We start from the raw sequence: 21243 nt of genomic DNA, 5'->3' as shown, positions 1-21243 counted from the left end.
TGCCCGATGTTTCGGTATGGGTCTCAGGTTAGGGTTAAGAGCTGCATCCTGGGATTGCCTGGGTGGGTGAGTCGGTTAAGTGATTCTTGATTTCGGTTCAGGTCATGATTTCGTGGTTGTGGGATCGAGCCCCACGTCAGGCTCTGTGTGGAGACTGTTCAAGATTCTCTCTCTCTCTCTCTCTCTCTCTCTCTCTCTCTGCTTCTCCCCTGCTCGTTCTCTCTCTCTCTCTCTCTTTAAAAAAAAAAAAAAAAAAGAGTTAGGTCCTGGGACCTGCCCCATCGGCGACATACCTATGGGCAGTTCTTGTCATTTATTACCCACGGTGGCACCAATATTTTCCAGCTCAGCTACAGAATTTCTCTCCTATTTTCAAAGAAAATTCAATGGGAATTCTCTTTTTTTAATGATAATTCCCTTAAGTTCATTTTATTATTTTATTATTTTTTAAATATAATCTATCGTCAAACAATCAACAAAACTAGAAGGCAACCGATGCAATGGGAAAAGATATTTGCAAATGACATATCGGATAAAGGGCTGGTATCTAAGATCTATAAAGAACTCACTAAACTCCACACCCGAAAAACAAATAACCTAATGGGAATTCTTAAGGGTGGAGGGGAATGAGGTCCATGGGCTCCAACTGCCATCTTTAAATGCAAGGCTCGGAGCCAGGTCATAATTAATCCCGGTCATTTTCTTAGCGCACCTGACTACTTTCCTTTCTCATTCCTGCTTGGTATTTTTTTCTCAAATCAGGTTTATTGTGTATATTTGAAACTTTGGATTTGTTGTAGAAAGAAATGGAAACATGATGAGAAACAGAGCCAACATGGTCCCCCCATTTGTTTGAGTGATGGTGATTTTCAAAATAAAACGAGGTTTGTAGATGGCACCTCCTTCATGAGATCTCTAAACAAGAGATGTGTCCTGAGTGCAGGTAGGAAAGGTCTGTGCTCCCAGGCATAAAGAGAGGGGAGAGGGTGCCATTCCTTTGGGCCACCAGGCCCCCGGGGATGACAGCCCTAACTCATGGGCTACCTGTGGTGTGCCGAGGTGACTTGTCACTATTGTCCCTCACGTTCTTGGGCCCTTTGCAAGATGGCGTGCCTCTGATTTCTCCACCAGCGTGCCCGGCGTGATGCCGTTAGCATCGGGCAACACGTCTGCTTAATTCCACGACCTTCGTTTCTTTCTGGTAGAGTGGGATGGGTTTTCTTTTTGATGGGACCTGGGACGAATTAGAAAGAGGTGGTTTGTGACTGGCTGATGAAGGTGTAGACTTACAGGGCACTCACTCATGGCCAGGCACTCTTCTATGTGCTTTACGGACGAATACGCACGAGGTCACGTGAGAGTGGAACCCAGCTCCTCCTGCGGATGGCATTAGCACATAACGCATGTGGAACGCAGGTTGGCGGATTCCATTCTTCACGATGCATGTCCGGGGTTGTTCGGGAGCTTGGAACTTAGCCCTGTATCACACACACTCATTTTAGGAATTAGCGCCCAGGGCCAGATTTCATGTTCTCGCAAACAGAGCACACCCGCAAGTACACAAGCAGAATCCACAAGCCACGGACCACCTGTGGTCTTAAAGGGGCAGATTTAGGGAGACAAGTTCAAGGGGCTTTCTTCTGGTCGCCGTGCTAAAAGCTACTGGTAACTGCAACAGCTGATGGGAAGTAGGGCTCCGTGGACGCATCAGTCTTAACAGTAAAGAGACAAGGAGCCATGAAGGGACAGCAGCAGCTAGAAGGCCGCGCTGGAGGGCCAATGGGAGAACCAGCCAGCGGAAAGTGTCCCCCCCCCCCCCCAGACGCAGCTGTTCTCAGTCTTGGACTCAGCATTGGGGTTTTTCTTTTTTCTTGTTTTAAAAAATTTTTTTGTATGTTTATTTATTTTTGAGAGAGAGAGAAAGAGAGAGACAGAGAAAGAGAGAGACAGAGAGACAGAGAGACAGAGCATGAGCAGGGGAGGAGCAGAGAGAGAGGGAGACACAGAATCTGAAGCAGCTCCAGGCTCTGAGCCGTCAGCACAGAACCCAACGTGGGGCTCAAACTCACAAATCTTGAGATCGTGACCTGAACGGAAGTTACACGTTTAACTGACTGAGCCAGCCGGGCTCCCCAGCATTGGGGTTTTTCAATAAAGAAATCCTCATGTGTTGTGATTCCACCAAGGTTTTATTAAAGCCACGTCAAGTTGACCGTGAGCCTCTGGTCCTGGACTTGGTTCAAAGGCAGGTGGGAGCACGTGGGAGTTCAGCGACACCTACTAGCCCTTTGAAAGTAAGCCTTCCTAATGCTCCGGTCCTGCGACGTAAGCTCCATGGAATTACCGTTCCGCTGCCCAAAATTATGTAACTCATTACCTCCAGCATCAGTCACCATTATGAATCAGCCCGGGCCTTCTGGCCTGTTCCTTGGTGGTAGGTGGCTTGAGCGAACCCATTACGTCCAAATCTATTCTGCCAACAACCTCAGGCGAGCAGTGCCCTGGGGCCAGACAGGCCTCTTCTCACACGCTCAGTGGTGAGTCGGGAGGGACAGAGGCTGCCCTGCTGTCGGGGTCGCTGTCATCTCGAGTTGGAGGAACTCCTCAGGAGTTGGGCCATTCACTTGGGTGAAGCTGGGGAAGTGAAGCCGGTTGAACAGAAATATCTGTAGATGGGGAATGAGCGTGTCGCATTGCCAACACCCTTGGTGGTGGTTTCACGACTTATCCAGCCTGGTTCTCTCCTCCACGGAGTCTGGCAGGCTCGGCTTGAGGTCCCGACCCGGTGCTCACAGAAGCTCTGCCAACCAGCTGGGGTTGGCTCCAAGGGTGAAACTCATCAGCCACCTTGCCCTTAGGGGTCCAGCACTAAAGCAGTCTGAACTTGGGGTGCCCAGGTGGCTCAGGCGGGTAAGCATCCAACTTTGTCTGAGGTCACGATCTCACGGGTTCGTGAGTTCGAGCCCCGCGTCGGGCTCTGTGCTGATGGCTCGGAGCCCGGAGCCTGCTTCGGGTTGTGTGTCTCCCTCTCTCTCTGCCCCTCCCCCACTCATGCTCTGTCTCTCTCTCTCTCTCAAAAATAAATAAATGTTAAAAAAATTAAAAAAAAATAGGAGCCTGAACTTGGGGGTGTTTCTCCCATTGGGTTATGTGAGGGTGGGGACTGGGGACCAGACGGCTTGGCCATTGCCTGCTGATCATGTTAAAGTCTGGTCTTAGAAGCACATGTGGCCGAGTGTCTGACTGGTGGCCACGTGCTGTGGTTCTCCTTCCGTGTTAGACTGCATGTTCCCCGAGGGCAGGCTTGTGCCTCGCTCCCCTCTCCACCAGCCCCAGAACCTGCACTCGGCATGGGGATCTCAGGACACGCACATTTAGGGAATGGGCTGGAACGGGAGGCCCACTGGAGACGAGGTGGCCGGTTTACTCGAGGGAAAGCCTCAAAGGATCATCATTTACTGAAATTCCCGTCTCCTTTTGTATTACAAAAAATGTTTTTTGAAAAGATGTTCAACGTCGCTCCTCATCAGGGAAATACAAATCAAAACCACACTCAGATATCACCTCACGCCAGTCAGAGTGGCCAAAATGAAGAAATCAGGAGACTATAGATGCTGGAGAGGATGTGGAGAAACAGGAACCCTCTTGCACTGTTGGTGGGAATGCAAATTGGTGCAGCCGCTCTGGAAAGCAGTGTGGAGGTTCCTCAGAAAATTAAAAATAGACCTACCCTATGACCCAGCAATAGCACTGCTAGGAATTTACCCAAGGGATACAGGGGTACTGATGCATAGGGGCACTTGTACCCCAATGTTTCTAGCAGCACTCTCAACAATAGCCAAATTATGGAAAGAGCCTACATGTCCATCAACTGATGAATGGATAAAGAAATTGTGGTTTATATACACAATGGAATACTACGTGGCAACGAGAAAGAATGAAATCTGGCCCTTTGTAGCAACGTGGATGGAACTGGAGAGTGTGATGCTAAGTGAAATAAGCCATACAGAGAAAGACAGATACCATATGGTTTCACTCTTATGTGGATCCTGAGAAACTTAACAGAAACCCATGGGGGAGGGGAAGGAAAAAAAAAAAAAAAGAGGTTAGAGTGGGAGAGAGCCAAAGCATAAGAGACTGTTAAAAACTGAGAACAGACTGAGGGTTGATGGGGGGTGGGAGGGAGGGGAGGGTGGGGGATGGGTATCGAGGAGGGCACCTTTTGGGATGAGCACTGGGTGTTGTATGGAAACCGATTTGACAATAAATTTCATATATTGAAAAAAAAATGTTTTTTATCTTAACATTTATTTATTTTTGAGGGACAGAGAGAGACAGTGCGAGCGGGAGAGGGGCAGAGAGAGAGAGGGAGACACAGGATCCGAAGCAGGCTCCCGGCTCCGAGCCGTCGGCACAGAGCCCAACGCGGGGCTCGAACCCACGAACTTCGAGATCATGACCTGAGCCGAAGTCGGACGCTGAACCAACAGAGCCACCCAGGTGCCCCATCCCCAATCGTATTTTGATTGTCCCTTTCAGGCCTCCCAAACGGAGCAGTTAGACTCTGCTTCCTGGCATGCCTCTAATTACCAGTACCTGTTTTCTGCTGGCAGGTTAGTCTGCGTTCCCAAGGCTGATAAGGAAAGCTTTACCAATCTTTGTTGGAGGCCAGTGTCCCGATTGGCGGGCTTTCTGCGTCCGTGCGTCCTCTGTGGAATCCCTCTGGGAGGGCTCCGCCTGGCACCCTCACGCTCGTGGAGTGCACGCCCGGGGAGGGCTGATGTCTGGGCCTCCAGGTGACGGAGTTCGGGGATGTGTTAACCGCTTCCTGCTTAGGGACAAGCCGGCGCTGCTTGAGAGCACAGGCGATGAGGCGGCTGTCGGTAGAAGGCATCCGACCGCAGGGCAGTGTGTGTCTGGTGACCCTCAGCAGAGGAGGCCCGGGCGTCATGACACGTCGCGTCCTCGCAGCGATCCGCACGGAGATAGCACGGAGGTTTCCGCTTTGACCAAAAAGGAGAAGAAATGCTTTTCTGATGACACACAGAGGACAGGGCTGTGGATGTGTCGGATGACCTAGGTCAGGGGAAATGCCACGTCGCACCTAAAGTGATGGTGTTTGATAAGCAAAAATGACAGCCTCGAAAAACCAGTCACGTAGGAGCAGGGAGGGTATGTTTGATGAAGGCAGGTGTATTAGAGGCTGGGGTTCCGGGAGGCCGGGGGCACAGATTCGGGGGTGAGGGGCTCGGCTGTGGATGCATCCACAGAGGGGCGGTGTGGGGAACAGAGGCTGTGTGGCGATCCTCTCGGACGCAGCTCACTTCCTCAGAACTCAATGGAAGAAGTGATTTCCAAGGAGTTCCATTCTATTGAAAGAAAGAACTTTCTTTTTTTTTTTAATGTGAGAGAGAGAGAGAGAGAGAGAGAGAGAGAGTATTTTTGAGAGAGAGAGCACAAGTCGGGGAGGGGCAGAGAGAGAGGGAGACACAGAATCCGAAGCAGGCTCCGAGCTGTCAGCACAGAGCCCGACGCAGGGCTCGAACCCACGGACCGTGAGATCATGACCTGAGCCAGAGTCGGATGCTTAACCGACTGAGCCACCCAGGCGCCCCCTCAAAGAAAGAACTTTCTAACAGCAGGAGTGGTCCTAGGATAAAATGGGCTTCTCTGTAAGGGAGTGAGCTCCCCGTCACTGGATGTGTGCAAGCAGCCTCACGGCAGGGAAGCAACTCCACAAGCCAGGCCCGGGGGCTGTTGCTGCCACCTGTGCTCCCCGTGGCAGCACCACGCCTGACTCACACGTGCTGCAGGGTACTTGCCCCGGCAGTGATCGGACGAACAGCACATATCTGGAGACGCATCTGGTGGCCCGGGTGTCCCTTCCCGGCCCGCCTACTCTGGCACCGTGAAATCCAGCCCCTGACAGAAGAGCCATGCATTAGTTCCCTGTGGCTGCTGCAACAAATTACCGCAAACTTAGTGGTTGAAGCAACACACGCTGAATGTTCTGGAAGTCACAGGTCTGCCTTCAGTTTCATCAGGCAGAAGTCAAAGTGCAGGCGAAGCGGCCGCTTCTGGAGGCTTCGGGGAGAGTCTGTTTCCTTGCCTTTTCAGTGACTAGAGGCCCATGGTCCCTCCTTCATCTGCAGAGGGCATCTCTTCAGCCTCGCTGCCTGCCCTGCCCTGGCACGGTGACCCCTCTCCTCTGTGACCAGACCTCCTCCTGGCTCCTTCTAGTAGGAACGCTGGAGGTGACATGTGGGGCCCCACGCAGACGATCCGGGAGAATCTCTCCATCTCCAGAGACAGTCACAGATTACAGGGATGAGGACGTGGGTGTTCTTCTTGGGGGAGAGCCTCGCACGTTGTTTAGCTTGCCGCCGGGATCCCTGACCACGCGGTGAGCGGCGGTCTGGGGCCGGGGTGGGTATGGGAAGGGGACGCTGGTGGCTGGGCTGGAGAAAACTCAGGGTTTGGCCTGACTTTTCCACCGCGGCCGTCCTCAGTGCCTCAGACGTGGCTACAGTGCCTGGCGCGACGTAGGCATCCAAGTACTTTTTGAACGAGTGAATAAGTGAAGGAGAAAATAAGGAGCTTTCTACTTACCGTGAAGAGGGGACCGCTCTGGTACCCCGGGCTCAGCATCTTCCCCGTACTGGGCTCTGTAAATCCCCGTGGGAACCCGGGGCAGGGAGCTGGGCATGACCTGTGCCAGAACTGGGAGCTGGGCCCCGGCAGAGGCCCCTGCACCTGCTCTGTTTCAGAGGCTCGGGGCCACCCCCCAGAGCACGGGCTTTGTGCAAGGTTGCATTGAACCCAGAGAAAAGGTGAGGCGTGTGGACCGCATACTGATGGGGATTTGGCAGGCAGAGGGGACAACACTGTGAGGTTCAAGGCTTTGGGTTTCGTCCCACTTTCTGAAGGAGAAGACGAGAGCCCTAGCACTGAGCATTCATTCCTGTAAACCAAGGAGCGGATTCCACGCCAACAAGCAAACTCTTTACTATTCAGAAAACAGTCCCCCTCTCCGAGTCCTTCCTGCTGCTGAGACACAAACAGAAAGTCCTCGCGTTCCAGCTGTAACCCGCGCCTTGCCGCTGAGGAAAGGGCAGACCTGGGGCCTCGCAGGGCGAGCTCCGTTCCGAACTGTCTTTCCTGCCCTCTCCACCCAACAGGCTGTTTATTCACTGGAGCCGCTGGAGCCCTTCACATTTCATTATGTTTGCTCGCAAAATAAACGCGCAGTGAAACGTTCAGCCGTCCCCTGAGTTGCCCCTGCGGCAGGGGCCCCGATGAATGGCAGCACTGTCCCCGCAGAATGTTAGGAGGGCTTTGAGGCTCACGCAGACCAACGGATGCTGTGAGACCCAGGGCTCCTGAAATTCCTCCGTCCGGTCAGCAACATGCACGTGTCGGCCCCCCATTCAGGGCTCCGATACCGGGGTTCTCAGAATTCCGAGAAAGTTATTTATTTTTCAGGGCCTGCAAGTTAGTGCCAAGTAAGCGGTCTGTGAGACTTCGTTTACTCTCCAGCGGGGGAGAGCCCAGGCTGTAGGTTCGTTCGCCGAATCGATGCAGTACCTGGGGGTGTCCCCCGTGTGCGGGGGCCCCGTGAATGCAGAGATGGAACGGGTCCGGCCTCCGTCGGCCGCCGCTGGTGGGTGCACGCGTGCAGAGGGCCCCCCTCGGGCTCCGTGCGGGAGATGAGGTCTGCACAGAGCGCCCTGGGTGCACGGAGAACGGAGTGTCTGTCTCCCCGGGCGAGTGCAGGAAGCCTCAGATCTCAGGGCATTTGGTGGGATCTCGAAGGAGGAGACACGGTTTGGCTTTCCAGGAAAGAAGTACGGGACGAGTGGGGCCTTGGGCCCAGTGGGAAGGCAGGAGGACCCCTGCCCTCACCCAGAAGTGTGTTCCCTGGTCCCTGTAGGGCGCCTGGTGGGCAGGGAGAGGGGAGAAGCAGCTGGGGCAGATGGGGAAGAGCGCCAAGGGTCGGCTTCTTGCAAGAAACAGGTGGTAGTGGAGATGTGTAAACAAAGAGTAGCCTGACCGATGAGGGGGGGCAGCGTGGCCGGTGAATTGGGACAGGAGAGCCTGGAGGCTGGGAGGCCCGGGAGTGGTGTTCCAGCTGCCGGCCGGTGCTGGGGGGGAAACCACAGCTTGGCAGGGGGGATGCGGGACAGGATGGCCTCTCGAGGTGCTTGCTTGGAGGGTATGTTCCGGGCTGCGTTGTGTCCCCCCTTGATTTATACGTTGAAGCCATAATCCTCAGTATCTCAGAATGTGACTGCTTCTGGTAACCGTAAAGAGGCAATTAAGGCACGGTGAGGTCTTCCCAGTGGGTCTGGTCTAGTTTGACTGGTGTCCTTGTAAGAAGAGGAGGGTAGGGCCCAGACACACAGGGAAGATAAGCCAAGGAGCCTCCGCGGGACTGAACCCCACAGGCGCCCCGATCTTGGACACTCGGCCCCCAGGACACTCGGCCTTCATCACATTCAGCCTCCAGGACACTGGACTTTCAGGACACATGACTGTTGTTGACAGCCGCTCTGGTTCTTTGTTTCAGCGGCTGAGCTGATGAGCGCAGGGTGGAAGGGCTAGACTTGGGTCCTGCCTGTGCACCGTGGGGGCACCTCTGCCATTTCTGAGACAGGTGGTGAGCTTTGCCGTCGTCTCAGGGACACAGGGAGAGGAACAGGGTTTAGGGGGGAGCGTGGGGTCAGGTGTGAGGTCTGGGAAATGGATCTAGGAGGAGAAGGAGGCTCCGAGAGGCTGGGGGGTGTCCAGAGGAAAGGGCTGCAGGGGGCAGGGAGCCACGCAGGGAGCTGGAGTGGCCCAGTGACGTCGGGGCCGGGTCGGGGCGAGCACCGAGGGCAGCACAGCCGTGGGTCCAGTCTGCAGAGCGGCAGGATGGGCTGAGACCGGGCAGCGAGGTGACCAAGTGAGGGCATCGGGAGCACTCTCTTCTTCCAAAGGAAGGAAAGGGAACACGGCAAGAGCCCTGAAGGAAACAGGCCACAGGAAGAGCCTCTTCAAGGTGTTTGCCCCGGGCTCTGTGAATAGGGCCGAGGAGGCTCAGCTCAACTCCCTGGCCCCATCCCCCCACCCCCTACCTCCTGCCTGCCAGGGGCTCATCCCCCGGCTACCGCCCTGTCCTCTCTGCTACCCAACCCGCAGGCCAAAGCCTATCTTGAATCCCCGCCCTCCTCTTCTGGCCAGACCTATTTTCACTCTTTCAGGCCTATGGCCTTTACGCTTCTGTCCCTGATTTTGTCACCTTCCTGCCTCCCTGCATCATCACGGCCCAGTCTCTGGGGGACTCAGTGCATCTGGTATTCTCGCTGCCACTGCTCAGACGCCTGGGCGGGAACGGGCCCACCAGCACCTGAAGCTTCTCGGGTCGGGAACGGGGATAAAGGTCATGCACTTTCCCGAGCATTCGTCCGAGCTCTTTCCCGCATGGCGTCAGTGCTCCCCCGGGGAGGACACAGCCTCCAGTGATGGGATGATACTTCCCTGGAAGGGGCCTGGGTTCTATCTCTAGTCGTAATGACAGATGCCACCTCTTGTATCTAGCTCGGGTAGGACTCGTGGCGGGGCGTTCGCAGGCGGACTCATTCTGCAGCGAGTGTGAATAGACTGTGCCCCCCCCCCCCATGCACAAATGAGGACCGGGGCTCAGAAGGGCTCGTGTTGTTGCCTGAGAGCACACGGGGGCGGGGAGGAGGGAGAGCTGGCACGAGCAATCCAAGTCTGCCTCGTCCTGCAGCCGCATGAGAGTCCGAGATTCATCGCCCAGCAGGTGCATTGACACATGGACAAGATGGGGAGATACAGGCTGGTGAGAGGGCAGATCCGACCTCGAGAGCTGCCGGAAGCATGCCGGCTGGAGGGTTTCACGAGGCCTGACCGATGTCCCCTGAGCTCACAGGCTCCAGGTGTGACTGGATTCCCTCTCAGAGACCACGTGGCGCCAGATTGGGGACCAGAAGCACGGCTGCCCCGGCAGGACCCACGCACTACCACGGAGCTGCTTCCTCGTGGGTCTAGGAGGTCATCGAATCTCCCAGGGATCCACCACTGAAGGTGCCGGAGGCTTCATCCTGGGAGGGGAGGGATGGAAGGCTGTCCGGGGGTGACGGGGGAGAGTGTCCTCACCCTCCTTCCTGCCCACCTTCCTTGTAAACGAAGAATAAAAACACTAAAAATAAGGAGCAAATAATAACTCAGAGAAACACAAGAGGAAACTGAGCTCAGAGGAAAGCCGTGGCAGGGTGAAAGCTAGGAGAAGGAGCTGGAACAGGACGGCTCCAGTGATCTAGGATCTACTCAATACTCTGAGGTGGTCCGGGGGGCCCCGGAGCCTCTGCCTGGTGGGATGCAAAGCCAGCTGGGAGGCTCGTGCGTTCAGCTGCAGCCAGTTCCGAGCGAGGGACGGGCACCTGGGCCTGGACGTCCCCTCCTGGCCCCTCGAGGCTCCTCTCTGGCCCTGGTGGCTCTGCCTCCATGGGGGGCCTGCTTTGCGCTTGGCCGCACAGACGCCGGTCAGTCTGAGGCTGCTGCGGCAGGGGCGCAAAGCCCCCGTCTTCTGGGCCAGGTCGCACAGTGCCGTTCCCTCCGGCCCTGCCCTGCTCCCTGCCGCCAGTGTCACCGGTTGCAAACTCGGACAGCCGATGGTTTACGCTCTCCCGTGACACGGGCCGTGTGGGATATTCAGTTTGCTGGACACGACACGGGACCCAAAAAGCTTCGGCGGGCTGGACCATGCAGTGCCCCGTATGTGCTGAAACGCGGTCTCGATGGGGCCAGGGTTCCCCCTCATGTTACCTAGTGGCACTCGCATAAGCAAGTAGGCGAGGCACATTTCTTTCATTTGAACTCCCACCAGGAAAAAGTGGGTCTTGACCCTTTCCCACTCTGCCTCCTTTTGCCTGCCAGTGGAAACCTGTCGTTTTGCATTGTCTTCTAGGAGGCGCTGTGCAAAGGCTTGCTTGGACGTAAACGTCATCTTACCTCTAGGAATGGGCTGTGCCTTTCTTTTATATTCTTGCAGCTTGTCCATTATGTTCGTGTCGTGTGTTGTTTCACGTGTCTTTTCGTTACAGGATACTCCGGTATCTGGAGAGATAGACAACAGTGGTTATTTCAGAGTCTTACGCTAGGGGATGGAAAAGCCCAACTGGGTGAGGACAGGTGGGAGGGTCATGTGGCTGTAAATATAGAGCGAGTCAGGACAGCAAGAGAGGCGGCCCAAGTGTCCTTGGGCCCCGAGACGGAAATAGCCCATCACGTCAGGGCCCTGGCTCCCTGGAGCTGCGCCCTGTTCTGGTCACATTTGCCGTGTGACCCTGGGTCCCAGGGCTGGACGTGATGAGGGGACGGGAGTGGCCAAGCTCATGGGCAGCCCTGTCAGGGAATGAGAAGCCTGCTGGAGGTGGTACATGGGGACGTGGGGTCGACTCGGATGAAGGGGTCCAGGGCGAGGAGCCAGAGAGGCTGGCTCAGCACAGAGGTGTCCCAGGTCATCATTCAAATGCCTGATGTGAATTAACGGTGACGAGCTCCCAGTCAAGGGAGGCATCCAAGAGGAGGCACTGACTGGCCCGTCTATCTTGGACGGTGAACAGGATGTGCATGGACTGGGGCTGAGCGTCCAGCCTCGAGAGTTGGTTGCGCCAACTCTCCAACGTCCTCAGGACGTGAGAGACCTCAGCAGGTCGGCCTGGCCGCTCGATTCCCAGTGTCCAGCACGCCACCCCTCCCCCCACCTGCCCCTTGTTCTCCTTTTTTTGGGAATCAACATTTTGCCCCGCAGCCTGCTGTACAACTGCTCCGCGCGGGTTGGGGAGCAGGTTCGAGGACTTGGAAAGCATCCCGGGGCACGTTCAGGGGCAGGAGGAGGCGTGCAGGGGCCGTGGAGCTGGCTGGCTCCTTGCTTCTCAAGTTGAGCCTTTCTTGACCTGTGGCGATCGTGTCTGCGGGAAACGGCAACCTCGGGCGTGTTCTCCAGCTTTGTCTTAAACGTCTTCTGGATGGCTTTGGCCTCAGAAAGCTTTCTATTTTTTGTATGTTTTAGCTTTTAAATTTAAAAATTCAAAAAAAATTTTTAGGGGCGCCTGGGTGGCTCAGTCGGTCAAGCGTCCGACTCTTGATCTCCGCTCAGGTCACGATCTCAAGGTTTGAGCCCCACATCGGGCTCTGCATTGAGAGTGCAGAGTCTGCTTGGGATTCTCTCTCTCCCCCCTTTGTCTCTGCCCCTTCCCCGCTCATGCTCTCTCAAAATAAAGAAACTTAAAAAAAGCTTTTTTTAAATGTATTTTTTCCAATTCAAGTGAGTTCACATACAGTGTAGTGTTGGTTTCAGGAGCAGAACCCAGTGATTCATCGTATGGCACCCAGTGCCCATCCCAGCAAGTGCCCTCCTTAGTGCCCATCCCCCATTTAGCCCTTCCCCCCCCCCCCCACCTCCCCTCCAGCCACCCTCAGTTTGTTCTCTGCATTGAAGAGCCTCTTCTGGTTTGCCTCCCTCTCCGTTTTTATCCTAGTTTTCCTTCCCTTCCCCTAGGTTGATCTGTTGTTTCTTAGATCGTTAACATGGTGGCCTATTCCAGTTGGTGACTTTGCCTTACTGGCTACGGTTTGTAGGGGGTGAGGAGGGAGCGCAGTGGATTTGTGGGTGCCGAGTTCAGGACTGGGTGTCTAGGGCTCGAGGTGCACCCAGGATGTCACTGTGACATTCCACAGCTCACTGTCACAGACTCTGAGTGAGCTCCTAAGGTTCAGAGCTAAGGCAACCATAGCCCTTTGTCCCCAGGGAGGCCCCAAGGCCTCAGGCTCAATGGTAGCAGAAGAAAGGAGGAGTCCCATAATAGAAATGTTGGGGGCTGGGGTCCAGACAAGCCCTGCTGAGCTCCCACTGTGTGCCAGGCTCAGGTAGGTATTGGGGCACGAGGGCGAATAGGACGAGATTCCTGTGTTTAAGGGGCTCAGGTCGAGAGGCTGGGGCATTGCAAGGAGGCCAATGTGTACCCAGGTAACTGTAAGGTGTCCCCATTCACCCACAATGTGAAAGGTCCCTTGGAGCTGTGCCACCAAGGAGCCCCAGCGGCTGGGATTGCGGGTGCGTGGCATGAAGGGTTGGGGACAAAATGAGGACGGCGAGTCTGTGTGTGTGTGTGTGTGGGGGGGGGGGGTCTCAAGGAGGAGGTAACACCTGTGTCCAGCAGGAGAATCAAGACCATCCAGGCAGCTGGCCACCTGGTCACAAGTGTCCACTGTGCTGGTAGGGAGACAGACGCCTTCCTTTGCTTTCGGCCTCCCTAACGCCGGGGTCCCCTCCCGTTTGTTAACAACTGGAAACCAGCACAGACGGAAACAGGCCTCCTGACACTGATTTCCCTCTAACAGTTTCCAGCTTTTTAATCCAATTCATCAGCCATTGTAGAGTGAGCGCTTAAGGTAGTCCAGGAAAGGAGCTGGTGGTAATAAATACAGCTCGGAGGAAGGAGAAAGGGGGCAGAGGGACGCCAGCTTGCGGACGTAGGCAGGTTGAGGTAAACCCACGAGGGAACCGAAGCAGGTGGGGAGCCCTCAGACGGGGTGGGCTTCTTCCTGGCAGCGGGCAAGTGCAGAAGAAGGGGTGTGCTCTTGGCTGCCTCCCCTAGCTCGAACCCCTGACCTCTGTGTTCCGCTGCTCAGCCTCCAGAGAACGCAGGATCAAAGGCTTCCCTTAAAGTCCCGAGTGAACCCGCTGCCTGCTGCTCAGGAGCCAGCCTCGCCTACCTCGTTGCCCCTTGACTGGATCTGTCTCCACTGCAGGAAGATAATGGATGTGTGAATAGAGGCCGAGGGAGGCGGTCCGGACGGCCCCCTTTCTCAGGACCCTGCTAATGTGGCATGGCCCGGGTGCTCACCATTATGGGCGTCTGAGCCTCCTAGTCAGAGGGCCATTTGTCACCGTCACAGGTTTCCGGGAAAGCACCCTGGAGGGGGCCCCCTTCCCTCACGGGGTGCCAGGATCCGGGTGCCTCCCTCTTTTATGGAGGCACCTCCGAGTGGGTAGAAAGGTGGTCGTGGCGGGCGGGGGAGGTGGGGGACAGCCCCCGCGGTGTCACTTAGGGAATCTGGCCGGCTTCCGAAGGGGGGCCTGCACGGCGGTGGGCCTCAGGGACTGCCAGCCTCCAAGGTCCTCCTGGCCGGGCTCTCAGTGGCCAGCTGATGTTGGGGTGGGGCCGTGGAGTAGAAACAAGCCACCAAGCTGAGAATAGTCCCAGCCACTGGACTGAATTTCCCTCTGCGATACACAGATCCCGATGTTCCCCCAGAGGGACCTGTGGCTGGGGGTGGGGGTGCGAGAGTACAAGGAGGGGCACGGACAGGACCATTCTTCTCTCGTTACTGCTAGAGACCCCTTTGGAGTAGTTTTACCTTTGCAAAAAAAAAAAAAAAGGTTTTTGGGGGTCTGTGCCAACTTCTCTTTGCTCAGGGAATGTTTGAGACCTTCAGGGTGGCAGTCGAGGCACTCGAGCGCCTGCACCTGCCGGGGGCTTCGTTACCTCCCTCGAGGAAGGCTGCAGGGAGGATGAACGATTTGTCCTGGTTTGCCTGCTACTTGGCTGGGTCAGAGCTGAAGGTTTTGTGTCCCGGGAGCCCCTGCAGCCCCGGGCTGGCTGCGACACTGGTCGCGTCCCCTGCGCCCCCTGGTGCGGATAGCTCAGTGCTGAGCTCCGAGCTTCTGGATGTAGCCGAGGGGACCTTCATGTGAGGAGCTGGGGACAGAATCCTTGGCTGCAGGAACACGCACCCCAGGAAAGCTGCAGAGACCCTTCTCCCCAAACCCGGTCACGTCCCGATTCCAGCACGTGGACGTCACTTTTGGGGTACCACCGTTTGACCCACAACACTCAGCCGCACACAAGAGTTGGGGTGTTTTTGGCTGGAGCCGCGGCCTGCCCGAGCGGGGACTTGTCCCAACCACCCAGGAGAGCTGGGCGCGTCCACGTTCCCCGCTGTCCTGCCTGCCTTCCCCAGAGTCCAGGTGCTGGGGTCCCCGGCCTGACCTTCAGCCCAGCCGTGGTGCGTTTGCTGGTGATTGAGAATCTGACAAAAAGCTGTCCTGCTGGAATCTGGAGTGGCCCGTCTGGTGACACTGCTATCTTAGGTATTTGCCTAAGCCAGCGTCTCTGGGCAGAGGGAGTCATTCTTTCTTTGAAGCTCTGAGTTCAGAAGTCAGGCAGCTCGGTGTGTCCAAGGGGGCCCTGGCCCAGGGTGTTCAGGGCTTTGAGACTTTGGCCCTGAGCCCCCTGTCTTCACCTGCAGTCTGAAGGGTTAGAAGCAAGGACCCCCAGTGTTCCCTCTGCTCCCACGATCTCTGGCTCTGCTCAGGCAATGTGGGCTCGGGCTTGGTGGCCGGTCACGGCGAGGAGCCAGCTGTCCCCAGCGAGCCTGAGTGCACACACCGGGCAGCAGCACTGATCCGACCCTCGCGGAGAGGGATTCCCCCACATAGCTCTTGATTGCCGTGCACAAGGCCCCCTCGCATCGCAACGATCCTTCAGGAACGCCCCAGCACCCAGAAACAAAGCCGTGCCACGTCTCTCCGGCAGGGCTATGTTCTCTCCAGGCCTCTGTGCCCTTTTCTGGGGCAAATTGCTGTGTGACTTGCCTTTTGTTCCTGGGCCCGGTGGTGCCAGGCCCGGTGTCCCTATTCAAGGCCTCGCCTCCGTCCCCAGTGCGTTTGGGGGACTTCAATCTCTCCCCCTTTCTGCACGGTGTCTCCCCTGACAGACGTTTGTCCTCACTACCATAAATTATGCTCTTCCCACCGTGTTACATCGTTTTTGGGTAAGTGGTGTAATTATCACTAAGAAAAGGGCTTTTTCCTTCTGCAGCGTGGCCAGGGTAAGCTGAAAAGCCGAGACGGGATTGAGGGCCGAGCTCTGTGGTCTTAACTTCCGCCCTCTTCGTTCTCTGTTCAGATTCGCCTTCTCCTCCGATCCTTCCTTGGACCCCAGCCTGCTTGCACGGGTGACGGTGCCGCTACCCTTCCCCTCGGGGCACATTTACAATTTACCTTCTATTTTCTAACAGCAGCTGGAGAGACGTGTGCTTCAGCCTGTGTTGTTATAATCTTTTCAGAACTCAGAATACGTGGGAAGGGTAGAAAGTTAACATCTTTTTTTAAAAAAATGGGCTGTTTGGCATGACTTAGGGTAGAGATAAAACACGATCGTGGTGGAGTTGGCTTGAGACAGGCTTTAAACAACGCACACTGTTGGCTTAGCCATATCTTTAAAAAATTAGGGGCTAAGGAGCACGTGACTCCAGTCTTACTTAATCCTGGCAACCTTACGACGTGGTGTCTTTATCTGCTGTTTTTCGGGGAAGGAGGTTCTGCGGTAGATACCCTGTCTCAAAGTCCCACTTCAGATCCCTGCGTAACTGGCACCAGAGTCTATACGGGCTTTCCGTGACGCGTAACCGCAGACGGCATCGTGCCTTCGCCCCTTCCGTAAGCATCCGGGAGCCGTCCGGCCCTGGGTCTGCTGAGATCATCTGCGATCCCCGCCTGCACGGGGCCTAGGGTTCGGTGGGGCTGGCGGTCAGCAGGCAGGACATCATAACTGAGGGTGGCGAAGCCCCGCCATTGGAGGGACGCCGGTGTCCCCCGTGGGCAGAGCGGCTGCTCCAAGGGGGATTCAAAAGGAGGCCTGGAGAGTCAGAGGAACAGGCGTGCCAGCCCAGGGGAGGGCGGGCCAACAGGGCAGGGTGGGGGGTGCCTGAAGGATGGAGGGGGTTCGGCGTGGCTGGCCACGGCGAGGAGGGAGGGGAGGGAACATAACTTGCAGCAGCCGCAGGGCCACGCCCAGCAGAGCCTTTCGGACCAGAGTGTGGACCCCGGGTTTCTTTCCAAGGGTGGAGAGGAGCACTGGGCGGTTTTGGGTGGGGAGTGGCATCCAGTGACTCGGGGAGTGGCAGGGGGGACAGGAGGCAGCTGGGTGGCCACACTTTTCGTGGTCTCTACCCCCTCCCCATGCCAGAGAGTCCTCACAGCCAGCTGGCCCGGAAGGACAGAAATCCTAACCTGGCCACAGGACCAGGGTCCAGGCTCACAGTGGACATTGTCTCCCTGTCCTCTTCTGCCTGGGGGAGGACTTTAAGGCCCCTGTCGGGGCCTCCGTTTGGGTTCGTCTGCTGGTTCGACTGGGGGTTTGGAGGGAGCCCACAGAGCTGGAGTGCCCTTCTTATGACGTCGTATCTAAGGTGCGTGCCATCAACATGACGTGTCCCCGAGGCAGGGCGGGGGGACTGTGGCCCACACACACATCCATGCCCGGCAGAGCAGTGGGCTCTGGGGTTCGGAAAGGCGCGAGGCAGGCGTCTCTCGAGGAGCTCCCGGCCATGGTGTTGGCAGACGACCAGGGCAGGTGATGAGTGCAGGGGCATATGAGGGGGAGGGGCAGGAAGGGGGGCAGGGATGAACTGACCGTGGGGGGGCGGGCGCTGTCCGAGAAGGCTTTGTAGACATCAGAAAGGGTTTTCAAGGATGAAGTTGGTCAAGCAGGCAGTGGGGAGAGGGGCTGTGAAGGGGGCTCAGCACAAGGGCGGGTGCTGGGCCGGGACTGGCATGGCTTTGCGTTGTTAGGGTACAGTGTTGAGGTGGCGGTGGACACGTGGGACTGTGGATGGCCTGCGGGTCACGCGGGGACCCGCGTAGGCTCAGGGGCTGTGGAGGGGCTCAGGCCGGCACGCGGCCACACTCGCAGAAGCAGCTGTCGGGGGGGGGGCAGTTAGGAGCATACGGCCAGAGGCTCCACAAGGGGCGGGGAGGGTCTCAGTGTCGATGGCACAATTGGGAGGAAAGGACCAAATGAGTTAAGACATTAGGAGGGGGAGACACACAGGGGATCAAGTGGACACCGGGTCAGCCTGAGACCTGAGGGGTAGGACAGAGGACAGGGCGGCTATGCCCCTGGGGACCACAGCCAGGAATGGGCTTCCAGGTGACGGGAGGCAGAAGGGATCAGGTCCGTCTGTGGAGCTGGACACATGCGGCCAGAGCTGGGACCTGGCACAGAGACTAGAGTCTGTGGGTCGTCCATCTGAGCGTCATGGGTGTGGGGGAGGGTCCTGGGGCAGGAGCAGAGACCCACGGGGCCCGAGTGTTGGAGGGTTCACAAGCTCCACACCAGCAGTACTAGAGGTTGTAGATAAATATCATTACCGTGTCTTTACGTTTCTGGAACATTCGATTAGTAGGATCGGAGTCTGACTCCAGGATGTTAAAAACCAGCTTCTGGGCTCTCTGCTTCCTCATGCTGGGGTGTCTTTGCAGAAGGAGCTGTGCCGCTTAAACTGAATCCTAGGTTCTCTTCGACGCCCCTCGACCCAGCCGGCCTAGCCTGGTCCCCGTGCTTTCATCTGTATCCACCCGTCCGGTGGCCTCCCAGTGCTTTGGGAAGAAAGCGGTCCTAGCTGGCCACAGCCACCAGGGAATCAATGATGGGAAACCTGTGTTTTGGTGTGATGGGGTGAGCTGGTTCGGGAGCCCCTACCCCAGGCTGGCCTCCCGATTTCTCTGGTGTCGCATGCGCACGGCCAGCATCGGGACAGGGAGGGATGGCTCCTAAGTGCTCTCTGCACGAGGGCCGAAACTGTCCAGTCCTCCCCTCCACCCTTGGAAAGAAACCCAGGGTCCTCCCTGCCGCCGTTCTCTTCTGGGCTCTGAAACGCGGGTGAGGGATTATCCATTCAGCAGGTTAATTAACTTTCCGTATTGTCCTCCCCCCCCCCCCCCCCCCCCCCCGCCTTCCTCTAAGCGAGTGGCAAGGGTGCACTGACGTGGCATCCCGCCACTGTCACATCTTCTCCTGTAATTCCCTCAGTCTGGGATCAGTGGTCTGGAATCTCAGATGTCTCTTCCTCGATTTCTGTAATTTTTCCAGAGGTTGGTTCGTGCGCCTTCTCTCCGAGCATCAGGCTCAACTCACCGGAGGAGGAAAGCGAAGCCTCTGGGCGCTTGTGACAGCTGACATATTCCCTGCAAGCTGAGGGATGGTTCCCATTAAATGAGGATTTATGATCAATCCCCGCAAATTAAGGCTGCCTCGTGAGCTGCAGGTGAGACCCTCGCCAGTGAGTCTTTGTTAATTAGCATCCTGGCTCGCTCGGGAGAAGAAAAGCCCGAGTGTGTGTTTGTTGAAAATGTGTCTTTTCGTTTCGGGGCAGCTGTCTCCGGTGCCGACGGCACAGATCGGGGACGGGTGGGCAGCTGCCTGCTGTGGGCCACACTTTGGGTGGCCCTTGCCTTAGGGTTAGACAGTCTGTTCGAGCATCCTGGTTCTAGAGGGATCAGAACCAATGCCCCTTCTGGGTACTCAGTTTTGTGTTGGGATACAATCAGAGATCAAAGACGTCTCTCTCTTCCTCTGGAACTCACACACACTGGCCCCTGCACACACCTCTGCTCTGTGCTCTGTTTCTTATCAGTTCCGTGCCCTCCTCAGCTGCTGAACTTTCCCTTGTACGTCTCCGTCTCTGAAGAGGGGTAGCACGGTAACACCCCTGTAGCTGGTTGGATCGTGTCTCACTCCCACCAAAAATATGTCGGTATCTCAACCCCTGGTGCCTGCGCATGTGGCCTGATTTCGAATTAGGTTCTTTGCAGTTGTAATTAATTCAGGACCTTGAGAAGAGGTTATCCTGGGTCAGGGTGGGCCCTACACCCACAGGCTGGTGTCTTTATGGGGAGAGGAGAGGACCAGCAGACGTGCAGAGAAGAAAGTGATATGAAGATTAGGAGTGAGGTGGCCACAAGCCAGGGAGCCTCCACGTGCTGGGAAGCCACATGAAAGATTCTGCCCGAGAGTCTTTAAAAAAATTTTTTTAATGTTTGTTTTATTTTTAAGAGAGAGGGACAGAGCGGGAGCAGGGGAGGGGCAGAGAGAGAGAGAGGGAGACACAGAATCCGAAGCAGGCTCCAGGCTCCGAGCTGTCAGCACAGAGCCCGACGCGGGGCTCGAACTCACAAACTGCGAGATCGTGACCTGAGCCAAAGTCAGACGCTTAACCGACTGAGCCACCCAGGCACCCCTCTGCCCGAGAGTCTTTAGAGAGAGCACGATTCTGCCAACAGAGTCCAAGATTTTGGACGTCTGGCCTCCAGAACTGAGAGAGGGAAAAAAAAACAAAAAACAAAAAACAAAAACGCTGTTGTGTGAATCCACACCATTTATGGTGCTTTGTTATAGCGGCTGCCGGAAACTAATACGCACTGTCCCATCCCCCATCTGGATGGTGTTTGATAAGATGATGTGAGACAGTGCCTCTGGTGCAGGGCCTCGAGCCTCCTGGCTATTATTATTAGTCTTTAGTCTTCCCTCCCCTCTGCTCCCAAGCAAGTGCTTTGCCCCCGCCTGGGGCCTTACCGAGCGACTGGGGGCTCCCCTCTGGCTTTCCCCTCGGGGACGTTGCTGGCTTGGACTCTGGGTAATATGAACCAGGCAGCAGACCTGAGCCAGGAAGGAGAAAATTATTTTCAGTTCTTCACTATTTTACTCTTTTACTGTAAAAACTTTGGGGGGGGGTATTTGATAAATCACGTCAACTCTTTTGTGGGATGAACTGGGGTGTCTGTAAGTTCATACAGTAATTAATTCAGCCCCCAAGCCAGCAGGCAGCTTGAAACAATACACCACGCCGACACCTTGACATCAGCTTCTGTCTTGCTAATGTGCTAGAGTGATGTGCTAAGGTCATGGTTGGAGTCAGAATGACTTTTCCCGGGCACCTTTTATCAGAGCATGACCTGGCTGGACAAATGGGGCATTTTAAAAACTGTGGACTCCTGAGAAGTTTCTCAAATTCCACACACAAGTGAAAACATGGTATCTGTCTTCTCTGACTTATTTCACTTAGCATCCCACTCTCCAGTTCCATCCACCTTGCTACAAATGGCCAGATTTCATTCTTTCTCATTGCCAAGTAGTATTCCATTGCATCGATAAACCACATCTTCTTTATCCATTCGTCAGTTGATGGACACTTGGGCTCTTTCCATAATTTGGCTATTACTGATAGTGCTGCTATAAACATTGGGGTACATGTGCCCCAATGAATCAACACTCCTGTATCCCTTGGGGAAATTCCTAGCAGTGCTATTGCTGGGTCATAGGGTAGGTCTATTTTTAATTTTCTGAGGAACCTCCACACTGTTTTCCAGAGCGGCTGCACCAGTTTTCATTC

Source organism: Panthera uncia (assembly GCF_023721935.1).
Source record: "Panthera uncia isolate 11264 chromosome C1 unlocalized genomic scaffold, Puncia_PCG_1.0 HiC_scaffold_3, whole genome shotgun sequence".
In the NCBI taxonomy this organism is placed as follows: Eukaryota; Metazoa; Chordata; class Mammalia; order Carnivora; family Felidae; genus Panthera; species Panthera uncia.
The sequence above is the reverse complement of the archived record's forward strand: the minus strand, read 5'-3'. Positions refer to the sequence as shown.